This window comes from Anarhichas minor, unplaced genomic scaffold, assembly GCF_050575085.1.
Source record: "Anarhichas minor isolate MPS153535 unplaced genomic scaffold, ASM5057508v1 ptg000018l, whole genome shotgun sequence".
In the NCBI taxonomy this organism is placed as follows: domain Eukaryota; kingdom Metazoa; phylum Chordata; class Actinopteri; order Perciformes; family Anarhichadidae; genus Anarhichas; species Anarhichas minor.
Window position 1 is genome coordinate 212,201 of NW_027466464.1, and position 16,222 is coordinate 228,422.

At 47.9% G+C, this 16,222-nt stretch overlaps 43 non-coding genes across 43 annotated transcripts; all 43 read left to right on the forward strand.

Annotated features, from left to right (window-relative positions):
- The first annotated feature begins 9 nt into the window (after positions 1-9).
- LOC142953403 (U2 spliceosomal RNA) lies at positions 10-200 on the forward strand. Its single transcript, XR_012955045.1, has one exon. It is a non-coding gene; the product is annotated as a U2 spliceosomal RNA (small nuclear RNA).
- A 287-nt stretch (positions 201-487) lies between these two features.
- On the forward strand, positions 488-651 carry LOC142953267 (U1 spliceosomal RNA). The gene has a single exon (XR_012954912.1). It is a non-coding gene; the product is annotated as a U1 spliceosomal RNA (small nuclear RNA).
- A 204-nt stretch (positions 652-855) lies between these two features.
- LOC142953677 (U5 spliceosomal RNA) lies at positions 856-972 on the forward strand. Its single transcript, XR_012955285.1, has one exon. It is a non-coding gene; the product is annotated as a U5 spliceosomal RNA (small nuclear RNA).
- A 176-nt stretch (positions 973-1,148) lies between these two features.
- On the forward strand, positions 1,149-1,339 carry LOC142953549 (U2 spliceosomal RNA). Its single transcript, XR_012955183.1, has one exon. It is a non-coding gene; the product is annotated as a U2 spliceosomal RNA (small nuclear RNA).
- A 287-nt stretch (positions 1,340-1,626) lies between these two features.
- LOC142953130 (U1 spliceosomal RNA) lies at positions 1,627-1,790 on the forward strand. The gene has a single exon (XR_012954782.1). It is a non-coding gene; the product is annotated as a U1 spliceosomal RNA (small nuclear RNA).
- A 180-nt stretch (positions 1,791-1,970) lies between these two features.
- LOC142953678 (U5 spliceosomal RNA) lies at positions 1,971-2,087 on the forward strand. The gene has a single exon (XR_012955286.1). It is a non-coding gene; the product is annotated as a U5 spliceosomal RNA (small nuclear RNA).
- A 176-nt stretch (positions 2,088-2,263) lies between these two features.
- LOC142953511 (U2 spliceosomal RNA) lies at positions 2,264-2,454 on the forward strand. Its single transcript, XR_012955147.1, has one exon. It is a non-coding gene; the product is annotated as a U2 spliceosomal RNA (small nuclear RNA).
- A 287-nt stretch (positions 2,455-2,741) lies between these two features.
- On the forward strand, positions 2,742-2,905 carry LOC142953268 (U1 spliceosomal RNA). The gene has a single exon (XR_012954913.1). It is a non-coding gene; the product is annotated as a U1 spliceosomal RNA (small nuclear RNA).
- A 204-nt stretch (positions 2,906-3,109) lies between these two features.
- LOC142953679 (U5 spliceosomal RNA) lies at positions 3,110-3,226 on the forward strand. The gene has a single exon (XR_012955287.1). It is a non-coding gene; the product is annotated as a U5 spliceosomal RNA (small nuclear RNA).
- Positions 3,227-3,402: 176 nt separating this feature from the next.
- Positions 3,403-3,593, forward strand: LOC142953404 (U2 spliceosomal RNA). The gene has a single exon (XR_012955046.1). It is a non-coding gene; the product is annotated as a U2 spliceosomal RNA (small nuclear RNA).
- A 287-nt stretch (positions 3,594-3,880) lies between these two features.
- On the forward strand, positions 3,881-4,044 carry LOC142953132 (U1 spliceosomal RNA). Its single transcript, XR_012954783.1, has one exon. It is a non-coding gene; the product is annotated as a U1 spliceosomal RNA (small nuclear RNA).
- A 204-nt stretch (positions 4,045-4,248) lies between these two features.
- Positions 4,249-4,365, forward strand: LOC142953680 (U5 spliceosomal RNA). The gene has a single exon (XR_012955288.1). It is a non-coding gene; the product is annotated as a U5 spliceosomal RNA (small nuclear RNA).
- A 176-nt stretch (positions 4,366-4,541) lies between these two features.
- Positions 4,542-4,732, forward strand: LOC142953405 (U2 spliceosomal RNA). Its single transcript, XR_012955047.1, has one exon. It is a non-coding gene; the product is annotated as a U2 spliceosomal RNA (small nuclear RNA).
- A 283-nt stretch (positions 4,733-5,015) lies between these two features.
- Positions 5,016-5,179, forward strand: LOC142953133 (U1 spliceosomal RNA). Its single transcript, XR_012954784.1, has one exon. It is a non-coding gene; the product is annotated as a U1 spliceosomal RNA (small nuclear RNA).
- Positions 5,180-5,383: 204 nt separating this feature from the next.
- On the forward strand, positions 5,384-5,500 carry LOC142953681 (U5 spliceosomal RNA). Its single transcript, XR_012955289.1, has one exon. It is a non-coding gene; the product is annotated as a U5 spliceosomal RNA (small nuclear RNA).
- A 176-nt stretch (positions 5,501-5,676) lies between these two features.
- Positions 5,677-5,867, forward strand: LOC142953512 (U2 spliceosomal RNA). Its single transcript, XR_012955148.1, has one exon. It is a non-coding gene; the product is annotated as a U2 spliceosomal RNA (small nuclear RNA).
- Positions 5,868-6,154: 287 nt separating this feature from the next.
- On the forward strand, positions 6,155-6,318 carry LOC142953269 (U1 spliceosomal RNA). Its single transcript, XR_012954914.1, has one exon. It is a non-coding gene; the product is annotated as a U1 spliceosomal RNA (small nuclear RNA).
- A 204-nt stretch (positions 6,319-6,522) lies between these two features.
- LOC142953682 (U5 spliceosomal RNA) lies at positions 6,523-6,639 on the forward strand. Its single transcript, XR_012955290.1, has one exon. It is a non-coding gene; the product is annotated as a U5 spliceosomal RNA (small nuclear RNA).
- A 176-nt stretch (positions 6,640-6,815) lies between these two features.
- Positions 6,816-7,006, forward strand: LOC142953406 (U2 spliceosomal RNA). The gene has a single exon (XR_012955048.1). It is a non-coding gene; the product is annotated as a U2 spliceosomal RNA (small nuclear RNA).
- A 287-nt stretch (positions 7,007-7,293) lies between these two features.
- LOC142953134 (U1 spliceosomal RNA) lies at positions 7,294-7,457 on the forward strand. Its single transcript, XR_012954785.1, has one exon. It is a non-coding gene; the product is annotated as a U1 spliceosomal RNA (small nuclear RNA).
- A 204-nt stretch (positions 7,458-7,661) lies between these two features.
- On the forward strand, positions 7,662-7,778 carry LOC142953684 (U5 spliceosomal RNA). The gene has a single exon (XR_012955292.1). It is a non-coding gene; the product is annotated as a U5 spliceosomal RNA (small nuclear RNA).
- Positions 7,779-7,954: 176 nt separating this feature from the next.
- Positions 7,955-8,145, forward strand: LOC142953407 (U2 spliceosomal RNA). Its single transcript, XR_012955049.1, has one exon. It is a non-coding gene; the product is annotated as a U2 spliceosomal RNA (small nuclear RNA).
- Positions 8,146-8,428: 283 nt separating this feature from the next.
- On the forward strand, positions 8,429-8,592 carry LOC142953136 (U1 spliceosomal RNA). The gene has a single exon (XR_012954787.1). It is a non-coding gene; the product is annotated as a U1 spliceosomal RNA (small nuclear RNA).
- Positions 8,593-8,796: 204 nt separating this feature from the next.
- On the forward strand, positions 8,797-8,913 carry LOC142953685 (U5 spliceosomal RNA). Its single transcript, XR_012955293.1, has one exon. It is a non-coding gene; the product is annotated as a U5 spliceosomal RNA (small nuclear RNA).
- A 176-nt stretch (positions 8,914-9,089) lies between these two features.
- On the forward strand, positions 9,090-9,280 carry LOC142953483 (U2 spliceosomal RNA). Its single transcript, XR_012955120.1, has one exon. It is a non-coding gene; the product is annotated as a U2 spliceosomal RNA (small nuclear RNA).
- A 287-nt stretch (positions 9,281-9,567) lies between these two features.
- On the forward strand, positions 9,568-9,731 carry LOC142953304 (U1 spliceosomal RNA). The gene has a single exon (XR_012954949.1). It is a non-coding gene; the product is annotated as a U1 spliceosomal RNA (small nuclear RNA).
- A 170-nt stretch (positions 9,732-9,901) lies between these two features.
- LOC142953513 (U2 spliceosomal RNA) lies at positions 9,902-10,092 on the forward strand. Its single transcript, XR_012955149.1, has one exon. It is a non-coding gene; the product is annotated as a U2 spliceosomal RNA (small nuclear RNA).
- A 283-nt stretch (positions 10,093-10,375) lies between these two features.
- Positions 10,376-10,539, forward strand: LOC142953137 (U1 spliceosomal RNA). The gene has a single exon (XR_012954788.1). It is a non-coding gene; the product is annotated as a U1 spliceosomal RNA (small nuclear RNA).
- A 204-nt stretch (positions 10,540-10,743) lies between these two features.
- LOC142953804 (U5 spliceosomal RNA) lies at positions 10,744-10,860 on the forward strand. The gene has a single exon (XR_012955405.1). It is a non-coding gene; the product is annotated as a U5 spliceosomal RNA (small nuclear RNA).
- Positions 10,861-11,036: 176 nt separating this feature from the next.
- Positions 11,037-11,227, forward strand: LOC142953409 (U2 spliceosomal RNA). Its single transcript, XR_012955051.1, has one exon. It is a non-coding gene; the product is annotated as a U2 spliceosomal RNA (small nuclear RNA).
- Positions 11,228-11,514: 287 nt separating this feature from the next.
- LOC142953138 (U1 spliceosomal RNA) lies at positions 11,515-11,678 on the forward strand. The gene has a single exon (XR_012954789.1). It is a non-coding gene; the product is annotated as a U1 spliceosomal RNA (small nuclear RNA).
- Positions 11,679-11,882: 204 nt separating this feature from the next.
- LOC142953786 (U5 spliceosomal RNA) lies at positions 11,883-11,999 on the forward strand. The gene has a single exon (XR_012955388.1). It is a non-coding gene; the product is annotated as a U5 spliceosomal RNA (small nuclear RNA).
- Positions 12,000-12,175: 176 nt separating this feature from the next.
- Positions 12,176-12,366, forward strand: LOC142953410 (U2 spliceosomal RNA). Its single transcript, XR_012955052.1, has one exon. It is a non-coding gene; the product is annotated as a U2 spliceosomal RNA (small nuclear RNA).
- Positions 12,367-12,653: 287 nt separating this feature from the next.
- LOC142953270 (U1 spliceosomal RNA) lies at positions 12,654-12,817 on the forward strand. Its single transcript, XR_012954915.1, has one exon. It is a non-coding gene; the product is annotated as a U1 spliceosomal RNA (small nuclear RNA).
- A 204-nt stretch (positions 12,818-13,021) lies between these two features.
- LOC142953686 (U5 spliceosomal RNA) lies at positions 13,022-13,138 on the forward strand. The gene has a single exon (XR_012955294.1). It is a non-coding gene; the product is annotated as a U5 spliceosomal RNA (small nuclear RNA).
- Positions 13,139-13,314: 176 nt separating this feature from the next.
- On the forward strand, positions 13,315-13,505 carry LOC142953550 (U2 spliceosomal RNA). Its single transcript, XR_012955184.1, has one exon. It is a non-coding gene; the product is annotated as a U2 spliceosomal RNA (small nuclear RNA).
- Positions 13,506-13,792: 287 nt separating this feature from the next.
- Positions 13,793-13,956, forward strand: LOC142953139 (U1 spliceosomal RNA). Its single transcript, XR_012954790.1, has one exon. It is a non-coding gene; the product is annotated as a U1 spliceosomal RNA (small nuclear RNA).
- Positions 13,957-14,136: 180 nt separating this feature from the next.
- LOC142953687 (U5 spliceosomal RNA) lies at positions 14,137-14,253 on the forward strand. Its single transcript, XR_012955295.1, has one exon. It is a non-coding gene; the product is annotated as a U5 spliceosomal RNA (small nuclear RNA).
- Positions 14,254-14,429: 176 nt separating this feature from the next.
- Positions 14,430-14,620, forward strand: LOC142953514 (U2 spliceosomal RNA). The gene has a single exon (XR_012955150.1). It is a non-coding gene; the product is annotated as a U2 spliceosomal RNA (small nuclear RNA).
- A 287-nt stretch (positions 14,621-14,907) lies between these two features.
- Positions 14,908-15,071, forward strand: LOC142953271 (U1 spliceosomal RNA). Its single transcript, XR_012954916.1, has one exon. It is a non-coding gene; the product is annotated as a U1 spliceosomal RNA (small nuclear RNA).
- Positions 15,072-15,275: 204 nt separating this feature from the next.
- On the forward strand, positions 15,276-15,392 carry LOC142953688 (U5 spliceosomal RNA). The gene has a single exon (XR_012955296.1). It is a non-coding gene; the product is annotated as a U5 spliceosomal RNA (small nuclear RNA).
- Positions 15,393-15,568: 176 nt separating this feature from the next.
- On the forward strand, positions 15,569-15,759 carry LOC142953411 (U2 spliceosomal RNA). The gene has a single exon (XR_012955053.1). It is a non-coding gene; the product is annotated as a U2 spliceosomal RNA (small nuclear RNA).
- Positions 15,760-16,046: 287 nt separating this feature from the next.
- LOC142953140 (U1 spliceosomal RNA) lies at positions 16,047-16,210 on the forward strand. The gene has a single exon (XR_012954791.1). It is a non-coding gene; the product is annotated as a U1 spliceosomal RNA (small nuclear RNA).
- The last annotated feature ends 12 nt before the right edge of the window (positions 16,211-16,222 follow it).

A 16,222-nucleotide genomic window follows, 5' to 3' on the forward strand; every position in this document is an offset into this window, starting at 1 on the left:
TTGGGGCTCATCGCTTCTCGGCCTTTTGGCTAAGATCAAGTGTAGTATCTGTTCTTATCAGTTTAATATCTGATATGTCCTCTATATGAGGATAACGTATTAAGCAGATTTTTAGCATCGGGAGATGAAAAAGGGGCTTGCTCCGTTCACTCCACGCATTGACCCGGTATTGCAGCATTGCCGGGAACGGTGCACTCCTCAAATGCCTTGTGGACAACCAAACACCAATCCAAATGGATCAGTCTGTTGATTAGCTTCACACTTTAATGAACGACGAGGATCTCATTCGCTGTCTGTCTTCAAGGCTGGGGCTTGTGTCAAACAAAGGCCTTGTTTATTCCTTACTGACGCCCCTCGTGGAACATCGCTGTGCTCCCAGCCTGAGCTTAATGCTAAAGGGCTGCACTCTGGGATTATGCCATCTGGGAACCGTCATCCGGAGTACTGCATCTGGGAATGCCGCCCCTGTCTCTGTCTCTTCCAACTCATACTTACCTGGCAGGGGAGATACCATGATCAAGAAGGTGGTTCACCCAGGGCGAGGCCCAGCCATTGCACTCCGGTTGTTCTGACCACTGCGAATTCCCCAAATGTGGGAATCTCGACTGCATCATTTCTGGTAGTGGGGGACTGCGTTCGCGCTCTCCCCTGATTGTTTTGTTGAAAAGAATATCAAGTGATTTGTACTTTTGATTGGAGGGGAGGAAATAGTACTATGGAGAATATTGCCCTCTTTAAGATGTGGGAATGGGTGTGGCTTCAGATTTGGAACAGGGCACGTGAACTCAGGCTTACCATGAGCGTTTTGACTTGGGCAACTAGGGACTTTGGCTGTTCTTGACAATGTTGCTGTACTTACTTTGGTTTCTCTTCATAACGCACAAGTCTTTCGCCTTTTACTAAAGACTTCCGTGGAGAGGAATACCAATGAGTTCAACCTATTTTTAGCAGGCTTTGCCATTTGGCTGAGCCTTGTACAGTTGTGAAAAGAAAGAAAGCTGTCCTTAACGAGACCACGGTGCTTGACCATGGAGTGCTTGGATGTGTGCCAAAGCAGCAGCCACTGCTATGTCCCTTGGAAAGAACTGCACCATGACAAGGGTGAAACGTGTCAGGAGGGTGACTCAGGAAGCAAACAGTTGGGGCTCATCGCTTCTCGGCCTTTTGGCTAAGATCAAGTGTAGTATCTGTTCTTATCAGTTTAATATCTTATATGTCCTCTATATGAGGATAACGTATTAAGCAGATTTTTAGCATCGGGAGATGAAAAAGGGGCTTGCTCCGTTCACTCCACGCATTGACCCGGTATTGCAGCATTGCCGGGAACGGTGTACTCCTCAAATGCCTTGTGGACAACCAAACACCAATCCAAATGGATCAGTCTGTTGATTAGCTTCACACTTTAATGAACGACGAGGATCTCATTCGCTGTCTGTCTTCAAGGCTGGGGCTTGTGTCAAACAAAGGCCTTGTTTATTCCTTACTGACGCCCCTCGTGGAACATCGCTGTGCTCCCAGCCTGAGCTTAATGCTAAAGGGCTGCACTCTGGGATTATGCCATCTGGGAACCGTCATCCGGAGTACTGCATCTGGGAATGCCGCCCCTGTCTCTGTCTCTTCCAACTCATACTTACCTGGCAGGGGAGATACCATGATCAAGAAGGTGGTTCACCCAGGGCGAGGCCCAGCCATTGCACTCCGGTTGTTCTGACCACTGCGAATTCCCCAAATGTGGGAATCTCGACTGCATAATTTCTGGTAGTGGGGGACTGCGTTCGCGCTCTCCCCTGATTGTTTTGTTGAAAAGAATATCAAGTGATTTGTACTTTTGATTGGAGGGGAGGAAATAGTACTATGGAGAATATTGCCCTCTTTCAGATTTGGAACAGGGCACGTGAACTCAGGCTTACCATGAGCGTTTTGACTTGGGCAACTAGGGACTTTGGCTGTTCTTGACAATGTTGCTGTACTTACTTTGGTTTCTCTTCATAACGCACAAGTCTTTCGCCTTTTACTAAAGACTTCCGTGGAGAGGAATACCAATGAGTTCAACCTATTTTTAGCAGGCTTTGCCATTTGGCTGAGCCTTGTACAGTTGTGAAAAGAAAGAAAGCTGTCCTTAACGAGACCACGGTGCTTGACCATGGAGTGCTTGGATGTGTGCCAAAGCAGCAGCCACTGCTATGTCCCTTGGAAAGAACTGCACCATGACAAGGGTGAAACGTGTCAGGAGGGTGACTCAGGAAGCAAACAGTTGGGGCTCATCGCTTCTCGGCCTTTTGGCTAAGATCAAGTGTAGTATCTGTTCTTATCAGTTTAATATCTGATATGTCCTCTATATGAGGATAACGTATTAAGCAGATTTTTAGCATCGGGAGATGAAAAAGGGGCTTGCTCCGTTCACTCCACGCATTGACCCGGTATTGCAGCATTGCCGGGAATGGTGCACTCCTCAAATGCCTTGTGGACAACCAAACACCAATCCAAATGGATCAGTCTGTTGATTAGCTTCACACTTTAATGAACGACGAGGATCTCATTCGCTGTCTGTCTTCAAGGCTGGGGCTTGTGTCAAACAAAGGCCTTGTTTATTCCTTACTGACGCCCCTCGTGGAACATCGCTGTGCTCCCAGCCTGAGCTTAATGCTAAAGGGCTGCACTCTGGGATTATGCCATCTGGGAACCGTCATCCGGAGTACTGCATCTGGGAATGCCGCCCCTGTCTCTGTCTCTTCCAACTCATACTTACCTGGCAGGGGAGATACCATGATCAAGAAGGTGGTTCACCCAGGGCGAGGCCCAGCCATTGCACTCCGGTTGTTCTGACCACTGCGAATTCCCCAAATGTGGGAATCTCGACTGCATCATTTCTGGTAGTGGGGGACTGCGTTCGCGCTCTCCCCTGATTGTTTTGTTGAAAAGAATATCAAGTGATTTGTACTTTTGATTGGAGGGGAGGAAATAGTACTATGGAGAATATTGCCCTCTTTAAGATGTGGGAATGGGTGTGGCTTCAGATTTGGAACAGGGCACGTGAACTCAGGCTTACCATGAGCGTTTTGACTTGGGCAACTAGGGACTTTGGCTGTTCTTGACAATGTTGCTGTACTTACTTTGGTTTCTCTTCATAACGCACAAGTCTTTCGCCTTTTACTAAAGACTTCCGTGGAGAGGAATACCAATGAGTTCAACCTATTTTTAGCAGGCTTTGCCATTTGGCTGAGCCTTGTACAGTTGTGAAAAGAAAGAAAGCTGTCCTTAACGAGACCACGGTGCTTGACCATGGAGTGCTTGGATGTGTGCCAAAGCAGCAGCCACTGCTATGTCCCTTGGAAAGAACTGCACCATGACAAGGGTGAAACGTGTCAGGAGGGTGACTCAGGAAGCAAACAGTTGGGGCTCATCGCTTCTCGGCCTTTTGGCTAAGATCAAGTGTAGTATCTGTTCTTATCAGTTTAATATCTGATATGTCCTCTATATGAGGATAACGTATTAAGCAGATTTTTAGCATCGGGAGATGAAAAAGGGGCTTGCTCCGTTCACTCCACGCATTGACCCGGTATTGCAGCATTGCCGGGAACGGTGCACTCCTCAAATGCCTTGTGGACAACCAAACACCAATCCAAATGGATCAGTCTGTTGATTAGCTTCACACTTTAATGAACGACGAGGATCTCATTCGCTGTCTGTCTTCAAGGCTGGGGCTTGTGTCAAACAAAGGCCTTGTTTATTCCTTTCTGACGCCCCTCGTGGAACATCGCTGTGCTCCCAGCCTAAGCTTAATGCTAAATCCCTGCACTCTGGGATTATGCCATCTGGGAACCGTCATCCGGAGTACTGCATCTGGGAATGCCGCCCCTGTCTCTGTCTCTTCCAACTCATACTTACCTGGCAGGGGAGATACCATGATCAAGAAGGTGGTTCACCCAGGGCGAGGCCCAGCCATTGCACTCCGGTTGTTCTGACCACTGCGAATTCCCCAAATGTGGGAATCTCGACTGCATAATTTCTGGTAGTGGGGGACTGCGTTCGCGCTCTCCCCTGATTGTTTTGTTGAAAAGAATATCAAGTGATTTGTACTTTTGACTGGAGGGGAGGAAATAGTACTATGGAGAATATTGCCCTCTTTAAGATGTGGGAATGGGTGTGGCTTCAGATTTGGAACAGGGCACGTGAACTCAGGCTTACCATGAGCGTTTTGACTTGGGCAACTAGGGACTTTGGCTGTTCTTGACAATGTTGCTGTACTTACTTTGGTTTCTCTTCATAACGCACAAGTCTTTCGCCTTTTACTAAAGACTTCCGTGGAGAGGAATACCAATGAGTTCAACCTATTTTTAGCAGGCTTTGCCATTTGGCTGAGCCTTGTACAGTTGTGAAAAGAAAGAAAGCTGTCCTTAACGAGACCACGGTGCTTGACCATGGAGTGCTTGGATGTGTGCCAAAGCAGCAGCCACTGCTATGTCCCTTGGAAAGAACTGCACCATGACAAGGGTGAAACGTGTCAGGAGGGTGACTCAGGAAGCAAACAGTTGGGGCTCATCGCTTCTCGGCCTTTTGGCTAAGATCAAGTGTAGTATCTGTTCTTATCAGTTTAATATCTGATATGTCCTCTATATGAGGATAACGTATTAAGCAGATTTTTAGCATCGGGAGATGAAAAAGGGGCTTGCTCCGTTCACTCCACGCATTGACCCGGTATTGCAGCATTGCCGGGAACGGTGCACTCCTCAAATGCCTTGTGGACAACCAAACACCAATCCAAATGGATCTGTTGATTAGCTTCACACTTTAATGAACGACGAGGATCTCATTCGCTGTCTGTCTTCAAGGCTGGGGCTTGTGTCAAACAAAGGCCTTGTTTATTCCTTACTGACGCCCCTCGTGGAACATCGCTGTGCTCCCAGCCTGAGCTTAATGCTAAAGGGCTGCACTCTGGGATTATGCCATCTGGGAACCGTCATCCGGAGTACTGCATCTGGGAATGCCGCCCCTGTCTCTGTCTCTTCCAACTCATACTTACCTGGCAGGGGAGATACCATGATCAAGAAGGTGGTTCACCCAGGGCGAGGCCCAGCCATTGCACTCCGGTTGTTCTGACCACTGCGAATTCCCCAAATGTGGGAATCTCGACTGCATAATTTCTGGTAGTGGGGGACTGCGTTCGCGCTCTCCCCTGATTGTTTTGTTGAAAAGAATATCAAGTGATTTGTACTTTTGATTGGAGGGGAGGAAATAGTACTATGGAGAATATTGCCCTCTTTAAGATGTGGGAATGGGTGTGGCTTCAGATTTGGAACAGGGCACGTGAACTCAGGCTTACCATGAGCGTTTTGACTTGGGCAACTAGGGACTTTGGCTGTTCTTGACAATGTTGCTGTACTTACTTTGGTTTCTCTTCATAACGCACAAGTCTTTCGCCTTTTACTAAAGACTTCCGTGGAGAGGAATACCAATGAGTTCAACCTATTTTTAGCAGGCTTTGCCATTTGGCTGAGCCTTGTACAGTTGTGAAAAGAAAGAAAGCTGTCCTTAACGAGACCACGGTGCTTGACCATGGAGTGCTTGGATGTGTGCCAAAGCAGCAGCCACTGCTATGTCCCTTGGAAAGAACTGCACCATGACAAGGGTGAAACGTGTCAGGAGGGTGACTCAGGAAGCAAACAGTTGGGGCTCATCGCTTCTCGGCCTTTTGGCTAAGATCAAGTGTAGTATCTGTTCTTATCAGTTTAATATCTGATATGTCCTCTATATGAGGATAACGTATTAAGCAGATTTTTAGCATCGGGAGATGAAAAAGGGGCTTGCTCCGTTCACTCCACGCATTGACCCGGTATTGCAGCATTGCCGGGAATGGTGCACTCCTCAAATGCCTTGTGGACAACCAAACACCAATCCAAATGGATCAGTCTGTTGATTAGCTTCACACTTTAATGAACGACGAGGATCTCATTCGCTGTCTGTCTTCAAGGCTGGGGCTTGTGTCAAACAAAGGCCTTGTTTATTCCTTACTGACGCCCCTCGTGGAACATCGCTGTGCTCCCAGCCTGAGCTTAATGCTAAAGGGCTGCACTCTGGGATTATGCCATCTGGGAACCGTCATCCGGAGTACTGCATCTGGGAATGCCGCCCCTGTCTCTGTCTCTTCCAACTCATACTTACCTGGCAGGGGAGATACCATGATCAAGAAGGTGGTTCACCCAGGGCGAGGCCCAGCCATTGCACTCCGGTTGTTCTGACCACTGCGAATTCCCCAAATGTGGGAATCTCGACTGCATCATTTCTGGTAGTGGGGGACTGCGTTCGCGCTCTCCCCTGATTGTTTTGTTGAAAAGAATATCAAGTGATTTGTACTTTTGATTGGAGGGGAGGAAATAGTACTATGGAGAATATTGCCCTCTTTAAGATGTGGGAATGGGTGTGGCTTCAGATTTGGAACAGGGCACGTGAACTCAGGCTTACCATGAGCGTTTTGACTTGGGCAACTAGGGACTTTGGCTGTTCTTGACAATGTTGCTGTACTTACTTTGGTTTCTCTTCATAACGCACAAGTCTTTCGCCTTTTACTAAAGACTTCCGTGGAGAGGAATACCAATGAGTTCAACCTATTTTTAGCAGGCTTTGCCATTTGGCTGAGCCTTGTACAGTTGTGAAAAGAAAGAAAGCTGTCCTTAACGAGACCACGGTGCTTGACCATGGAGTGCTTGGATGTGTGCCAAAGCAGCAGCCACTGCTATGTCCCTTGGAAAGAACTGCACCATGACAAGGGTGAAACGTGTCAGGAGGGTGACTCAGGAAGCAAACAGTTGGGGCTCATCGCTTCTCGGCCTTTTGGCTAAGATCAAGTGTAGTATCTGTTCTTATCAGTTTAATATCTGATATGTCCTCTATATGAGGATAACGTATTAAGCAGATTTTTAGCATCGGGAGATGAAAAAGGGGCTTGCTCCGTTCACTCCACGCATTGACCCGGTATTGCAGCATTGCCGGGAACGGTGCACTCCTCAAATGCCTTGTGGACAACCAAACACCAATCCAAATGGATCAGTCTGTTGATTAGCTTCACACTTTAATGAACGACGAGGATCTCATTCGCTGTCTGTCTTCAAGGCTGGGGCTTGTGTCAAACAAAGGCCTTGTTTATTCCTTTCTGACGCCCCTCGTGGAACATCGCTGTGCTCCCAGCCTAAGCTTAATGCTAAATCCCTGCACTCTGGGATTATGCCATCTGGGAACCGTCATCCGGAGTACTGCATCTGGGAATGCCGCCCCTGTCTCTGTCTCTTCCAACTCATACTTACCTGGCAGGGGAGATACCATGATCAAGAAGGTGGTTCACCCAGGGCGAGGCCCAGCCATTGCACTCCGGTTGTTCTGACCACTGCGAATTCCCCAAATGTGGGAATCTCGACTGCATAATTTCTGGTAGTGGGGGACTGCGTTCGCGCTCTCCCCTGATTGTTTTGTTGAAAAGAATATCAAGTGATTTGTACTTTTGACTGGAGGGGAGGAAATAGTACTATGGAGAATATTGCCCTCTTTAAGATGTGGGAATGGGTGTGGCTTCAGATTTGGAACAGGGCACGTGAACTCAGGCTTACCATGAGCGTTTTGACTTGGGCAACTAGGGACTTTGGCTGTTCTTGACAATGTTGCTGTACTTACTTTGGTTTCTCTTCATAACGCACAAGTCTTTCGCCTTTTACTAAAGACTTCCGTGGAGAGGAATACCAATGAGTTCAACCTATTTTTAGCAGGCTTTGCCATTTGGCTGAGCCTTGTACAGTTGTGAAAAGAAAGAAAGCTGTCCTTAACGAGACCACGGTGCTTGACCATGGAGTGCTTGGATGTGTGCCAAAGCAGCAGCCACTGCTATGTCCCTTGGAAAGAACTGCACCATGACAAGGGTGAAACGTGTCAGGAGGGTGACTCAGGAAGCAAACAGTTGGGGCTCATCGCTTCTCGGCCTTTTGGCTAAGATCAAGTGTAGTATCTGTTCTTATCAGTTTAATATCTGATATGTCCTCTATATGAGGATAACGTATTAAGCAGATTTTTAGCATCGGGAGATGAAAAAGGGGCTTGCTCCGTTCACTCCACGCATTGACCCGGTATTGCAGCATTGCCGGGAACGGTGCACTCCTCAAATGCCTTGTGGACAACCAAACACCAATCCAAATGGATCTGTTGATTAGCTTCACACTTTAATGAACGACGAGGATCTCATTCGCTGTCTGTCTTCAAGGCTGGGGCTTGTGTCAAACAAAGGCCTTGTTTATTCCTTACTGACGCCCCTCGTGGAACATCGCTGTGCTCCCAGCCTGAGCTTAATGCTAAAGGGCTGCACTCTGGGATTATGCCATCTGGGAACCGTCATCCGGAGTACTGCATCTGGGAATGCCGCCCCTGTCTCTGTCTCTTCCAACTCATACTTACCTGGCAGGGGAGATACCATGATCAAGAAGGTGGTTCACCCAGGGCGAGGCCCAGCCATTGCACTCCGGTTGTTCTGACCACTGCGAATTCCCCAAATGTGGGAATCTCGACTGCATAATTTCTGGTAGTGGGGGACTGCGTTCGCGCTCTCCCCTGATTGTTTTGTTGAAAAGAATATCAAGTGATTTGTACTTTTGATTGGAGGGGAGGAAATAGTACTATGGAGAATATTGCCCTCTTTAAGATGTGGGAATGGGTGTGGCTTCAGATTTGGAACAGGGCACGTGAACTCAGGCTTACCATGAGCGTTTTGACTTGGGCAACTAGGGACTTTGGCTGTTCTTGACAATGTTGCTGTACTTACTTTGGTTTCTCTTCATAACGCACAAGTCTTTCGCCTTTTACTAAAGACTTCCGTGGAGAGGAATACCAATGAGTTCAACCTATTTTTAGCAGGCTTTGCCATTTGGCTGAGCCTTGTACAGTTGTGAAAAGAAAGTAAGCTGTCCTTAACGAGACCACGGTGCTTGACCATGGAGTGCTTGGATGTGTGCCAAAGCAGCAGCCACTGCTATGTCCCTTGGAAAGAACTGCACCATGACAAGGGTGAAACGTGTCAGGAGGGTGACTCAGGAAGCAAACAGTTGGGGCTCATCGCTTCTCGGCCTTTTGGCTAAGATCAAGTGTAGTATCTGTTCTTATCAGTTTAATATCTGATATGTCCTCTATATGAGGATAACGTATTAAGCAGATTTTTAGCATCGGGAGATGAAGAAGGGGCTTGCTCCGTTCACTCCACGCATTGACCCGGTATTGCAGCATTGCCGGGAACGGTGCACTCCTCAAATGCCTTGTGGACAACCAAACACCAATCCAAATGGATCAGTCTGTTGATTAGCTTCACACTTTAATGAACGACGAGGATCTCATTCGCTGTCTGTCTTCAAGGCTGGGGCTTGTGTCAAACAAAGGCCTTGTTTATTCCTTTCTGACGCCCCTCGTGGAACATCGCTGTGCTCCCAGCCTGAGCTTAATGCTAAAGGGCTGCACTCTGGGATTATGCCATCTGGGAACCGTCATCCGGAGTACTGCATCTGGGAATGCCGCCCCTGTCTCTGTCTCTTCCAACTCATACTTACCTGGCAGGGGAGATACCATGATCAAGAAGGTGGTTCACCCAGGGCGAGGCCCAGCCATTGCACTCCGGTTGTTCTGACCACTGCAAATTCCCCAAATGTGGGAATCTCGACTGCATAATTTCTGGTAGTGGGGGACTGCGTTCGCGCTCTCCCCTGATTGTTTTGTTGAAAAGAATATCAAGTGGTTGTACTTTTGATTGGAGGGGAGGAAATAGTACTATGGAGAATATTGCCCTCTTTAAGATGTGGGAATGGGTGTGGCTTCAGATTTGGAACAGGGTGAAACGTGTCAGGAGGGTGACTCAGGAAGCAAACAGTTGGGGCTCATCGCTTCTCGGCCTTTTGGCTAAGATCAAGTGTAGTATCTGTTCTTATCAGTTTAATATCTGATATGTCCTCTATATGAGGATAACGTATTAAGCAGATTTTTAGCATCGGGAGATGAAAAAGGGGCTTGCTCCGTTCACTCCACGCATTGACCCGGTATTGCAGCATTGCCGGGAATGGTGCACTCCTCAAATGCCTTGTGGACAACCAAACACCAATCCAAATGGATCTGTTGATTAGCTTCACACTTTAATGAACGACGAGGATCTCATTCGCTGTCTGTCTTCAAGGCTGGGGCTTGTGTCAAACAAAGGCCTTATTTATTCCTTACTGACGCCCCTCGTGGAACATCGCTGTGCTCCCAGCCTGAGCTTAATGCTAAAGGGCTGCACTCTGGGATTATGCCATCTGGGAACCGTCATCCGGAGTACTGCATCTGGGAATGCCGCCCCTGTCTCTGTCTCTTCCAACTCATACTTACCTGGCAGGGGAGATACCATGATCAAGAAGGTGGTTCACCCAGGGCGAGGCCCAGCCATTGCACTCCGGTTGTTCTGACCACTGCGAATTCCCCAAATGTGGGAATCTCGACTGCATAATTTCTGGTAGTGGGGGACTGCGTTCGCGCTCTCCCCTGATTGTTTTGTTGAAAAGAATATCAAGTGATTTGTACTTTTGACTGGAGGGGAGGAAATAGTACTATGGAGAATATTGCCCTCTTTAAGATGTGGGAATGGGTGTGGCTTCAGATTTGGAACAGGGCACGTGAACTCAGGCTTACCATGAGCGTTTTGACTTGGGCAACTAGGGACTTTGGCTGTTCTTGACAATGTTGCTGTACTTACTTTGGTTTCTCTTCATAACGCACAAGTCTTTCGCCTTTTACTAAAGACTTCCGTGGAGAGGAATACCAATGAATTCAACCTATTTTTAGCAGGCTTTGCCATTCGGCTGAGCCTTGTACAGTTGTGAAAAGAAAGAAAGCTGTCCTTAATGAGACCACGGTGCTTGACCATGGAGTGCTTGGATGTGTGCCAAAGCAGCAGCCACTGCTATGTCCCTTGGAAAGAACTGCACCATGACAAGGGTGAAACGTGTCAGGAGGGTGACTCAGGAAGCAAACAGTTGGGGCTCATCGCTTCTCGGCCTTTTGGCTAAGATCAAGTGTAGTATCTGTTCTTATCAGTTTAATATCTGATATGTCCTCTATATGAGGATAACGTATTAAGCAGATTTTTAGCATCGGGAGATGAAAAAGGGGCTTGCTCCGTTCACTCCACGCATTGACCCGGTATTGCAGCATTGCCGGGAACGGTGCACTCCTCAAATGCCTTGTGGACAACCAAACACCAATCCAAATGGATCAGTCTGTTGATTAGCTTCACACTTTAATGAATGACGAGGATCTCATTCGCTGTCTGTCTTCAAGGCTGGGGCTTGTGTCAAACAAAGGCCTTGTTTATTCCTTTCTGACGCCCCTCGTGGAACATCGCTGTGCTCCCAGCCTGAGCTTAATGCTAAAGGGCTGCACTCTGGGATTATGCCATCTGGGAACCGTCATCCGGAGTACTGCATCTGGGAATGCCGCCCCTGTCTCTGTCTCTTCCAACTCATACTTACCTGGCAGGGGAGATACCATGATCAAGAAGGTGGTTCACCCAGGGCGAGGCCCAGCCATTGCACTCCGGTTGTTCTGACCACTGCGAATTCCCCAAATGTGGGAATCTCGACTGCATAATTTCTGGTAGTGGGGGACTGCGTTCGCGCTCTCCCCTGATTGTTTTGTTGAAAAGAATATCAAGTGATTTGTACTTTTGATTGGAGGGGAGGAAATAGTACTATGGAGAATATTGCCCTCTTTAAGATGTGGGAATGGGTGTGGCTTCAGATTTGGAACAGGGCACGTGAACTCAGGCTTACCATGAGCGTTTTGACTTGGGCAACTAGGGACTTTGGCTGTTCTTGACAATGTTGCTGTACTTACTTTGGTTTCTCTTCATAGCGCACAAGTCTTTCGCCTTTTACTAAAGACTTCCGTGGAGAGGAATACCAATGAGTTCAACCTATTTTTAGCAGGCTTTGCCATTTGGCTGAGCCTTGTACAGTTGTGAAAAGAAAGAAAGCTGTCCTTAATGAGACCACGGTGCTTGACCATGGAGTGCTTGGATGTGTGCCAAAGCAGCAGCCACTGCTATGTCCCTTGGAAAGAACTGCACCATGACAAGGGTGAAACGTGTCAGGAGGGTGACTCAGGAAGCAAACAGTTGGGGCTCATCGCTTCTCGGCCTTTTGGCTAAGATCAAGTGTAGTATCTGTTCTTATCAGTTTAATATCTGATATGTCCTCTATATGAGGATAACGTATTAAGCAGATTTTTAGCATCGGGAGATGAAAAAGGGGCTTGCTCCGTTCACTCCACGCATTGACCCGGTATTGCAGCATTGCCGGGAACGGTGCACTCCTCAAATGCCTTGTGGACAACCAAACACCAATCCAAATGGATCAGTCTGTTGATTAGCTTCACACTTTAATGAACGACGAGGATCTCATTCGCTGTCTGTCTTCAAGGCTGGGGCTTGTGTCAAACAAAGGCCTTGTTTATTCCTTACTGACGCCCCTCGTGGAACATCGCTGTGCTCCCAGCCTGAGCTTAATGCTAAAGGGCTGCACTCTGGGATTATGCCATCTGGGAACCGTCATCCGGAGTACTGCATCTGGGAATGCCGCCCCTGTCTCTGTCTCTTCCAACTCATACTTACCTGGCAGGGGAGATACCATGATCAAGAAGGTGGTTCACCCAGGGCGAGGCCCAGCCATTGCACTCCGGTTGTTCTGACCACTGCGAATTCCCCAAATGTGGGAATCTCGACTGCATCATTTCTGGTAGTGGGGGACTGCGTTCGCGCTCTCCCCTGATTGTTTTGTTGAAAAGAATATCAAGTGATTTGTACTTTTGATTGGAGGGGAGGAAATAGTACTATGGAGAATATTGCCCTCTTTAAGATGTGGGAATGGGTGTGGCTTCAGATTTGGAACAGGGCACGTGAACTCAGGCTTACCATGAGCGTTTTGACTTGGGCAACTAGGGACTTTGGCTGTTCTTGACAATGTTGCTGTACTTACTTTGGTTTCTCTTCATAACGCACAAGTCTTTCGCCTTTTACTAAAGACTTCCGTGGAGAGGAATACCAATGAGTTCAACCTATTTTTAGCAGGCTTTGCCATTTGGCTGAGCCTTGTACAGTTGTGAAAAGAAAGAAAGCTGTCCTTAACGAGACCACGGTGCTTGACCATGGAGTGCTTGGATGTGTGCCAAAGCAGCAGCCACTGCTATGTCCCTTGGAAAGAACTGCACCATGACAAGGGTGAAACGTGTCAGGAGGGTGACTCAGGAAGCAAACAGTTGGGGCTCATCGCTTCTCGGCCTTTTGGCTAAGATCAAGTGTAGTATCTGTTCTTATCAGTTTAATATCTTATATGTCCTCTATATGAGGATAACGTATTAAGCAGATTTTTAGCATCGGGAGATGAAAAAGGGGCTTGCTCCGTTCACTCCACGCATTGACCCGGTATTGCAGCATTGCCGGGAACGGTGTACTCCTCAAATGCCTTGTGGACAACCAAACACCAATCCAAATGGATCAGTCTGTTGATTAGCTTCACACTTTAATGAACGACGAGGATCTCATTCGCTGTCTGTCTTCAAGGCTGGGGCTTGTGTCAAACAAAGGCCTTGTTTATTCCTTACTGACGCCCCTCGTGGAACATCGCTGTGCTCCCAGCCTGAGCTTAATGCTAAAGGGCTGCACTCTGGGATTATGCCATCTGGGAACCGTCATCCGGAGTACTGCATCTGGGAATGCCGCCCCTGTCTCTGTCTCTTCCAACTCATACTTACCTGGCAGGGGAGATACCATGATCAAGAAGGTGGTTCACCCAGGGCGAGGCCCAGCCATTGCACTCCGGTTGTTCTGACCACTGCGAATTCCCCAAATGTGGGAATCTCGACTGCATAATTTCTGGTAGTGGGGGACTGCGTTCGCGCTCTCCCCTGATTGTTTTGTTGAAAAGAATATCAAGTGATTTGTACTTTTGATTGGAGGGGAGGAAATAGTACTATGGAGAATATTGCCCTCTTTCAGATTTGGAACAGGGCACGTGAACTCAGGCTTACCATGAGCGTTTTGACTTGGGCAACTAGGGACTTTGGCTGTTCTTGACAATGTTGCTGTACTTACTTTGGTTTCTCTTCATAACGCACAAGTCTTTCGCCTTTTACTAAAGACTTCCGTGGAGAGGAATACCAATGAGTTCAACCTATTTTTAGCAGGCTTTGCCATTTGGCTGAGCCTTGTACAGTTGTGAAAAGAAAGAAAGCTGTCCTTAACGAGACCACGGTGCTTGACCATGGAGTGCTTGGATGTGTGCCAAAGCAGCAGCCACTGCTATGTCCCTTGGAAAGAACTGCACCATGACAAGGGTGAAACGTGTCAGGAGGGTGACTCAGGAAGCAAACAGTTGGGGCTCATCGCTTCTCGGCCTTTTGGCTAAGATCAAGTGTAGTATCTGTTCTTATCAGTTTAATATCTGATATGTCCTCTATATGAGGATAACGTATTAAGCAGATTTTTAGCATCGGGAGATGAAAAAGGGGCTTGCTCCGTTCACTCCACGCATTGACCCGGTATTGCAGCATTGCCGGGAATGGTGCACTCCTCAAATGCCTTGTGGACAACCAAACACCAATCCAAATGGATCAGTCTGTTGATTAGCTTCACACTTTAATGAACGACGAGGATCTCATTCGCTGTCTGTCTTCAAGGCTGGGGCTTGTGTCAAACAAAGGCCTTGTTTATTCCTTACTGACGCCCCTCGTGGAACATCGCTGTGCTCCCAGCCTGAGCTTAATGCTAAAGGGCTGCACTCTGGGATTATGCCATCTGGGAACCGTCATCCGGAGTACTGCATCTGGGAATGCCGCCCCTGTCTCTGTCTCTTCCAACTCATACTTACCTGGCAGGGGAGATACCATGATCAAGAAGGTGGTTCACCCAGGGCGAGGCCCAGCCATTGCACTCCGGTTGTTCTGACCACTGCGAATTCCCCAAATGTGGGAATCTCGACTGCATCATTTCTGGTAGTGGGGGACTGCGTTCGCGCTCTCCCCTGATTGTTTTGTTGAAAAGAATATCAAGTGATTTGTACTTTTGATTGGAGGGGAGGAAATAGTACTATGGAGAATATTGCCCTCTTTAAGATGTGGGAATGGGTGTGGCTTCAGATTTGGAACAGGGCACGTGAACTCAGGCTTACCATGAGCGTTTTGACTTGGGCAACTAGGGACTTTGGCTGTTCTTGACAATGTTGCTGTACTTACTTTGGTTTCTCTTCATAACGCACAAGTCTTTCGCCTTTTACTAAAGACTTCCGTGGAGAGGAATACCAATGAGTTCAACCTATTTTTAGCAGGCTTTGCCATTTGGCTGAGCCTTGTACAGTTGTGAAAAGAAAGAAAGCTGTCCTTAACGAGACCACGGTGCTTGACCATGGAGTGCTTGGATGTGTGCCAAAGCAGCAGCCACTGCTATGTCCCTTGGAAAGAACTGCACCATGACAAGGGTGAAACGTGTCAGGAGGGTGACTCAGGAAGCAAACAGTTGGGGCTCATCGCTTCTCGGCCTTTTGGCTAAGATCAAGTGTAGTATCTGTTCTTATCAGTTTAATATCTGATATGTCCTCTATATGAGGATAACGTATTAAGCAGATTTTTAGCATCGGGAGATGAAAAAGGGGCTTGCTCCGTTCACTCCACGCATTGACCCGGTATTGCAGCATTGCCGGGAACGGTGCACTCCTCAAATGCCTTGTGGACAACCAAACACCAATCCAAATGGATCAGTCTGTTGATTAGCTTCACACTTTAATGAACGACGAGGATCTCATTCGCTGTCTGTCTTCAAGGCTGGGGCTTGTGTCAAACAAAGGCCTTGTTTATTCCTTTCTGACGCCCCTCGTGGAACATCGCTGTGCTCCCAGCCTAAGCTTAATGCTAAATCCCTGCACTCTGGGATTATGCCATCTGGGAACCGTCATCCGGAGTACTGCATCTGGGAATGCCGCCCCTGTCTCTGTCTCTTCCAACTCATACTTACCTGGCAGGGGAGATACCATGATCAAGAAGGTGGTTCACCCAGGGCGAGGCCCAGCCATTGCACTCCGGTTGTTCTGACCACTGCGAATTCCCCAAATGTGGGAATCTCGACTGCATAATTTCTGGTAGTGGGGGACTGCGTTCGCGCTCTCCCCTGATTGTTTTGTTG